At 38.1% G+C, this 7,140-nt stretch overlaps 1 pseudogene; it reads left to right on the forward strand.

Moving 5' to 3' along the window:
* The first annotated feature begins 2,019 nt into the window (after positions 1–2,019).
* Positions 2,020–5,518, forward strand: LOC103197400 (annotated as a pseudogene).
* Positions 5,519–7,140: the final 1,622 nt, after the last annotated feature.

Here is a 7,140-nt window from a genome sequence, read left to right on the forward strand (position 1 = left end):
AATAAATTTAAAATCATGAGAACTATGCAAATTATGTTTTCTGAGAACAATGGAATGAAATTAGAAATCAATGATAGAAGGAAATTTGGGGAATTTACAAGTATGTGGAAATTAAACAACATATTCTTAAATAATCAATAGGTCAAAGAAGAGATTACAAGAGAAATTAGATAGAACATATTAAAATTTATGAGATGCAGATAAAGCTGTGCTTAGAGAAAATTTGTAGCTATAAATACCTATATCAAAAAAAGAAGAAAGATCTCAAATCAAGAACCTAGCCTCCCACCTCAATACACTAGAGAAAGAAGAGCAAGCTAAATCCAAAGCAAGTAGATAGAAGGAAACAATAAATATTAGAGCAGGAGAAAATGAAATAGAGAATAGAAAAACAACAGAGAAAATCAATTAAAAGGTGGTTCTTTGAAAAGATCAATAAAATGGACACATCATTAGCTAGACTGACAAAAAAAGAAAAGACTCAAATTACTAAGATCAGAAATAAAGGAGGATACATTACTAACAACCTTACAGAAATAAAAACAATTATAAAATAATACTATGAATATCTGTATGTTGATAAATTAGCTAGCCTAGATGGAATGGAGAAACTACTAAAAAGACTCAAACTACCAAGAAGAAACAGAAAATCTGAATAAATTTATAAAAGTAAAGCTTTGACTTAGTAATGAAAACACCACAAAGCCCAGAAGCTTCATTGATGACTTTTAAAATATTTTAAAAAGAATTAGCAGCACCAATCCTTCAAAAACTCTTCCAAATATAGAAACAAGGAACATTGCCCTGTTCGTTCTATAAGGCTTGTAGCATGCCAATACCAAAACAAGACAAAGGCATCACTAGAAAATTATAGACCAATATCCCTTAGGAATATAGATGCAAAGTCCTCAGTAAAATACCAGTAAACAAAATCCAGCACCTTTGAAATATAATTTTACGTCATGACCAAGTAGGACTCATCTCAAGAACGTAAGTTGATTCAATCAATGTAATACACCATATTAATAGAATAAAGGACAAAAAACACAAAATCATCTTATTAGATGCAGAAAACTCATTTAACAAAATACAACACTCTTTAATGATTAAAAAGAAAAAACAAACAAACAAAGAATAGAAGGGAACTTCTTCAACATAATAAAGGGCATCTATAAAAAACCCGCAGTTAACTTTATCCTTCATGAATGAAGTAGAAATTATATTCAATAATGAAGGAATGAATAAAATCTTTCCCCTTTGATCAGAAACAAGACAAGGGTGTATCCTCTCACCACTTCTGTTCAGCATTGTACAGGATATTTTATCTAGGGTAGTTAGACAAAATTAAATAAAGTAAATATAAATAAAAAAATAAAAAGCATCCAGATTGGCAAGGAAGAAGTACAACTATTTCTATTAAAAGATAACGTGATCTTTTATACAGATAAGGATTCCACAGAAATAATTAATGATAAAAGTAGTAGCAGTAACTGTTAGAGCTAGCAAACAAGTTTAGAAAGTTTGCAGAATACCAGATCAATATACGAAAAATCAATTGTATTTCTATATACTAGCAATGAGCAATTCAAAAGTGAAATTAAGAAAATAATTCCATTTATAATACCACCTAAACAGATAATATTCTTAGGAATAAATTTAACAAAAACTGCAAGATTATGCACTCACTCACTCACTCACTCACTGCTGTCCAGTAGAATCTGACTCATACTGACCCATCGTTGGGTTTCTGAGGTGGTATCACTACGGAAGTAGATTGCCCAAACTTCCTTCCAAGGAGTGGCTGGTGAGTTTGAACCTCCAGTCTTCTCGTTAGCAGGCAAGCGCTTTAGGCACTACACCACCAGAGCTCCTCAGATTGTGCACTGAAAACTTCAAAATATCATTGAATGAAAATTTTAAAAACCTAAATAAATGCAAATTATCAGGAAGAAAATGTTAAATATAATCAGTGCCTTGTCTCCCCACCCTCTCATTCCTCCACAATTTCTAGTCATAAGTATGTATTCATCTCCAAATTTAGATGATTTCAAGTGTGAATCACCTAGTTACCCATCTCCCAAGCCACCAACCGTATGTTTGCTGTTGCTGTTGTTGTTGTTAGGTGCCGTCGAGTCATCTCCAACTCAAAGTGAGCCTATGCACAGCAGAATGAACACTGCCCAGTCCTGGGCCAGCCTCAAGACCCTTGCTATACCTGAGCCCATCATTGGAGCCACTGTGTCTATTCATCTCATTGAGGGCCTTCCCCTTCTCCATTGACCCTCCACTTTACCAAGCATGGTATCCTTCTCCAGGGAATGGTTCCTTCTGACAACGTGACCAAAGTAGGTGAGACGAAGGCTGACCATTCTTGCTTCCAAGGAGCATTCTGGCTGCACTTCCTCCAGGACACATTTGTAGTCCTTTTAGCAGACCATGATACTCTTAGCATTCTTCTCCAACACCACAACTCTTCTTCGGTCTTCCTTATTCATTGTACAGCTCTCATATGCATAAGAGGTGATTGAAAATACCATGGCTTAGGTTAGGTGCACCTTAGTCTTCAAGGAGACATCTTTGCTCTTCAGCACTTGAAAGAGGTCCTTTGCAGCAGATTTGCCCAATGCAATAAGTCATCTCATGTCTTGACTGCTGCTTCCTTGGGTGTTGATTGTAGAGCCAAGTAATATGAAATCCTTGACAACTTCAATCTTTTCTCCATCCACCATGAAGATGTTTATTGGACCAGTTGTGAGGATTTTTGTTTTCTTTATATTAAGGTGTAATCCATACTGCAGACTGAATTCTTTAATCTTCATCAGTAACTGCTTCAAGTCATCCCCACTTTCAGCAAGCAAAGTTGTGTCATCTACGTATCACAGGTTGTTATTGAGTCTTTATCCAAACCTGATGCCACATTCTTCTTTATGTAATCTAGCTTTTGGATTATTTGCTCAGCATACAAATTGAATAAGTATGGTGAAAGGATACAACCTTGATGTACTCCCTTCTTGATTTTGAACCATGCAGTATCCCCTCATTCTTTTAGACCGACAGCCTCCTGATCTATGTACAGGTTCCCCATGGGTAAAATGAAGTGTTCTGTAATTCCCATTCTTCTCAATGTTATCCATAATTTGTTATGATCCACATAAATGAATGCTTTGGCATAGTCAATAAAACATAAGTAAACATCTTTCTGGTATTCTTTGCTTTCAGCCAAGATCCATCTGACATCAGCAATGATATACCTCATTCCACGTCCTCTTCTGAATCCAGCTTGCATTTCTGGAAGTTCTGTGTCAATATACTGCTGCAGCAGTTTTTGAATTATCTTCAGTAAGATTTTACTTGCATGCAATACTAATGATATTGTTCAATAATTTCCACATTCTGTGGGATCACCTTTCTTTGGAATGTGTACAAATATGGATCTCTTCCAGTCAGTTGGCCAGGTAGCTGTCTTCCAAATCTCTTGGCATAACTGAGTGAATGTCTCCAGTGGGGCATCCGTTTGTTGAAATGTCTCAATGGGTATTCTGTCAATTCCTGGAAGCCTTATTCTTCGCCAATTCCTTTAATGCAGTTTCTACTTCCTCCTTCAATACCATTGGTTCTTGATCATATGCCACCTCCTGAAATGGATGAATGTCAACCAATTCTTTTTGGTAGAGTGACTCTATGTATTCCTTCCATCTTCTTTTGATATTTCCTGCATCATTCAATATTTTGTCCATAGAATCTTTCAATATTTCAACTCAAGGCTTAAGTTTTTTCCTTAGTTCTTTCAGCTTGAGAAATGCCAAACATGTACTTCCCTTTTGGTTCTCTAACTCCAGGTCTTTGCACATTTCATTATAGTAATTGGCTTTGTCTGCTCAAGCTGCTCTTTGAAATCTTCCATTCAGCTCTTTTATCTTGTCATTTCTTCCATTTGCTTTAGCTACTCTTCACTCAAGGACAAGTTTCAGAGTCTCTTCTGACATCCATTTTGGTCTTTTCTTCCTTTCTTGTCTTTTTATGAAGCACTTTATTTATACAAGTTGGGACCCACAATTCTTCTGACCTTTGAAATTCATCAAATGAGATAGGCCAGCCTGGTTTTGGTGAAGTTCTGGGAACCCCTACTTCCCACACATCTCAATCCAGTAGTTATGACAGCTCATTCACATGACCACTTGAGTTATCGTCCACACTGGATTTCACCAACAAACTTCAATGTGCATCTTCCACCAATGTCCAGCTTCCACTGTGGCAGTACCAGCAGTACACCTTACCTTGCTGCCTCTTACATTCCTCCCTTCAGATAGCACTCTAGGAATCAGAGGGAATGCTGGTGGAAGTTCACAGGTAGGTGATGTGCTTGAAAAGACTTTAACATCTACTGATTCACCTGACCACACCAGCAGTAATTTTCCGTCAACTCCATCAACACCAATTGGATCATCCTTGCTTCTCACAGGTACTGATCAGTGGCCCAGACCTGGAAGGCAAGCTCCTACATCCCCAGGCTATGAAAGCTCACTCCACTCCCTGAAAAACTGAGTTGAACAGCAACTTCATGAGCATTTGTAAGATGCAATGCTCTTCTTAAAGGGCATCTGTGAGCAATCACAAATGGAGGATCATTTAAATAGACCAGATGATGCTATCCATGTGCTGCAAAACCATGCTGTGGGACCTCCCACCAGTTTGCTTCCTGGTTACAGTGATATACACAGTTTTTTGGAACCATCTGATAACGCACAATTGGAAGCCTCAATTCAAACTATGAAGAATCAAGTCTTGTTTCAAGCAGTTGATCAGTTTCAATAGTTAGAACTCATCTGGAAGATTCTATCAGTCTCAGTGGCAATCATTTAGTCTTGTCTAGCACAGCCAAGGAGGGGTCGCTATGAGTCGGGGCCGACTCGATGGCACATAACAACAACAACAACAACAAGCATAGTCACTGTTTCAAGCACAGACCTGAACCATATACCACAAGAAAATTATAGAGGTGGTTTGCAGTCAGTCTGGAACTGTTGTTCCAACAGAAATCATGACTGGAAACAAAGAGAAGGATGAAAATCTTAATGGACCTTTTTAATCAGATGACATTAAATCAGATGATGAGTTATCCCAAAAAGATATAAAAGTTTCATCCAGAGGCAAAACAAGCACTACTAACAAAGTGAGGATATGAACCCAGAACAGAAGATAAAAAGGGAGAAAGAGAGGTGGATGGCTAACAATGCCAGAGAATACTTGTGCCTGTGGAATATTAATGAAGTATTCAAAGAGCTTGAATACTCACTTAAGAGTGAAAAACCCCAAACAAAATTCATTCCTCATCAGGCCATGGCAGTCATTCTTATTCTAGAACAGCAAATCTGAGAAAGGAATCTAACCCTACAGCAGCCTGCCTTAAGAGAAGAGAAAAAGAATGTGTTTCTGCTATATTGGCAAGCCACCAACCATACTTTCAGGAACCTGCCCTGGCCTTAGTGATACCACCAATCCTATGAGTCATATGTAAGCATCAGCCAGTTCCAGAGTTATCAGTAGGCTAAATAGAAGGATCTTTTCTCAAAAAGATCTAGGACAACTCAGATTATCTGAAGACACAAACCTGACAGGTGAGAGAAGAAAACACAAAATACTTACAGCAAGAAATCCTTATGTAATCCTGTGATCAAAGCACCTGGTCAACACTTCTATCATAAGTGAAGATAGCAAACCCATCAGCTAGAACATCAGCCCTTCAGAGGTTTAAACTCACTGCCATCAAGTCGATTTCAACTCATAATGATCCCCTTGGGTTTCCAAGGCAGTGAATCTTTATGAAAGTAGATTTCCCAGTCTTCCTTCTGTGGAGTGGCTGGTGGGTTTGAACTGCCAACCTTCTGGTTAGCAGTTAAATGCCTTAGGCAATACACCATTTTGTTGCAAGCAGCATGTCACTTCTGCACAGAGACTGTCTTGATCTCTCTACTCACCGTGGAAGTTGCCTTGTGCCTAAACTGAATTGACAAATGCATTGTAACTACAAATTTTATTTATTTTTTATAGAACCGTCAGATCTACATATAAAGGGAAAAAGTTAATGTGGGAAGCTGATTTACACTCAGCTGATGCCAGCATCTGTTAAAGTTGTTACATGCAGTGACAACTATTGACCCTTAGTGTTCCCACATTCTTATTAGTGTTTTGGAAAGGAAGGGAAAATCTCCTATTCTTTTGCCATATGAATAGTGTTTTCCATGAAATAGGAAAATATTACTTGGTATAGCCTTTCTCTTGCTATCATTTTTTTCACTTGTTTTTCTTTTTCTCATTTTAGATGTTATTTGGCCTCTGAATCTGAATAGTTTATGGTCCAGAATCCTCCATGCAGCACTATGTTCTTTGAATGCACATTCACCTTACAATGGAAAGTGCAGACCGTCTTTGACCATAGCCTAGATAAGATTTTAAAAGGGGAAATTTTATCCCTCAGTTTTTCCAAAAATAAACATTATTTCTAATTGCAGTACATAGAATTATTTAATGTGGTCCTTCTAGCCATAGTCCATTCTGTGATATATTGTAAATTCTAGTCTCTATGCCTAGGGTTGTGGTCCAAATTTGGAGTGAGTTGTCTGTTATGTTAATAAGGCAGGATTAAAGTGGAGTGTTAAAGTGGAGTGTATCTTGAGTCACCACCATAATAGAGGGTGTGACTCAAGTCACCACCCTTGGTTTGCTTGAGGGTATGGTCTGCATGCAATATAAATGAATGCTTTGGCAAAGTTCACTCAATTGCTCTAGATACTACATCTGATTCATCATAGTCAGACCTCTGGTTCTTGGGACCTGAAACAGCAGCCAGTCATCTGACCCGCCAGTTTGGGTTCATTGGTCCCTGAAGTCCTGTGAGTGAAGAAAATCCTGCCACCTGATTCCTGATTCATATATTTGGGACTTGCTAGCCTCCACAGCTGCATGAGCCATTTCCCAGGCAATTTGTGAGTTTTGTGAGATGTTACAGTGAAATGTAGAACCCTAAGATAGGAGGACTTGCCTGCTAACCAGACGGCTGGCGGTTCAAATCCACCAGCCACTCCTCGGAAGGAAGGTTGGGCAATCCTACTTCCATAGTGATACTGCCTCGGAAACCCA

This window comes from Orycteropus afer, unplaced genomic scaffold (assembly GCF_000298275.1).
Source record: "Orycteropus afer afer isolate SDZICR_OR568_19922 unplaced genomic scaffold, OryAfe1.0 scaffold00078, whole genome shotgun sequence".
Classification (NCBI taxonomy): domain Eukaryota; kingdom Metazoa; phylum Chordata; class Mammalia; order Tubulidentata; family Orycteropodidae; genus Orycteropus; species Orycteropus afer.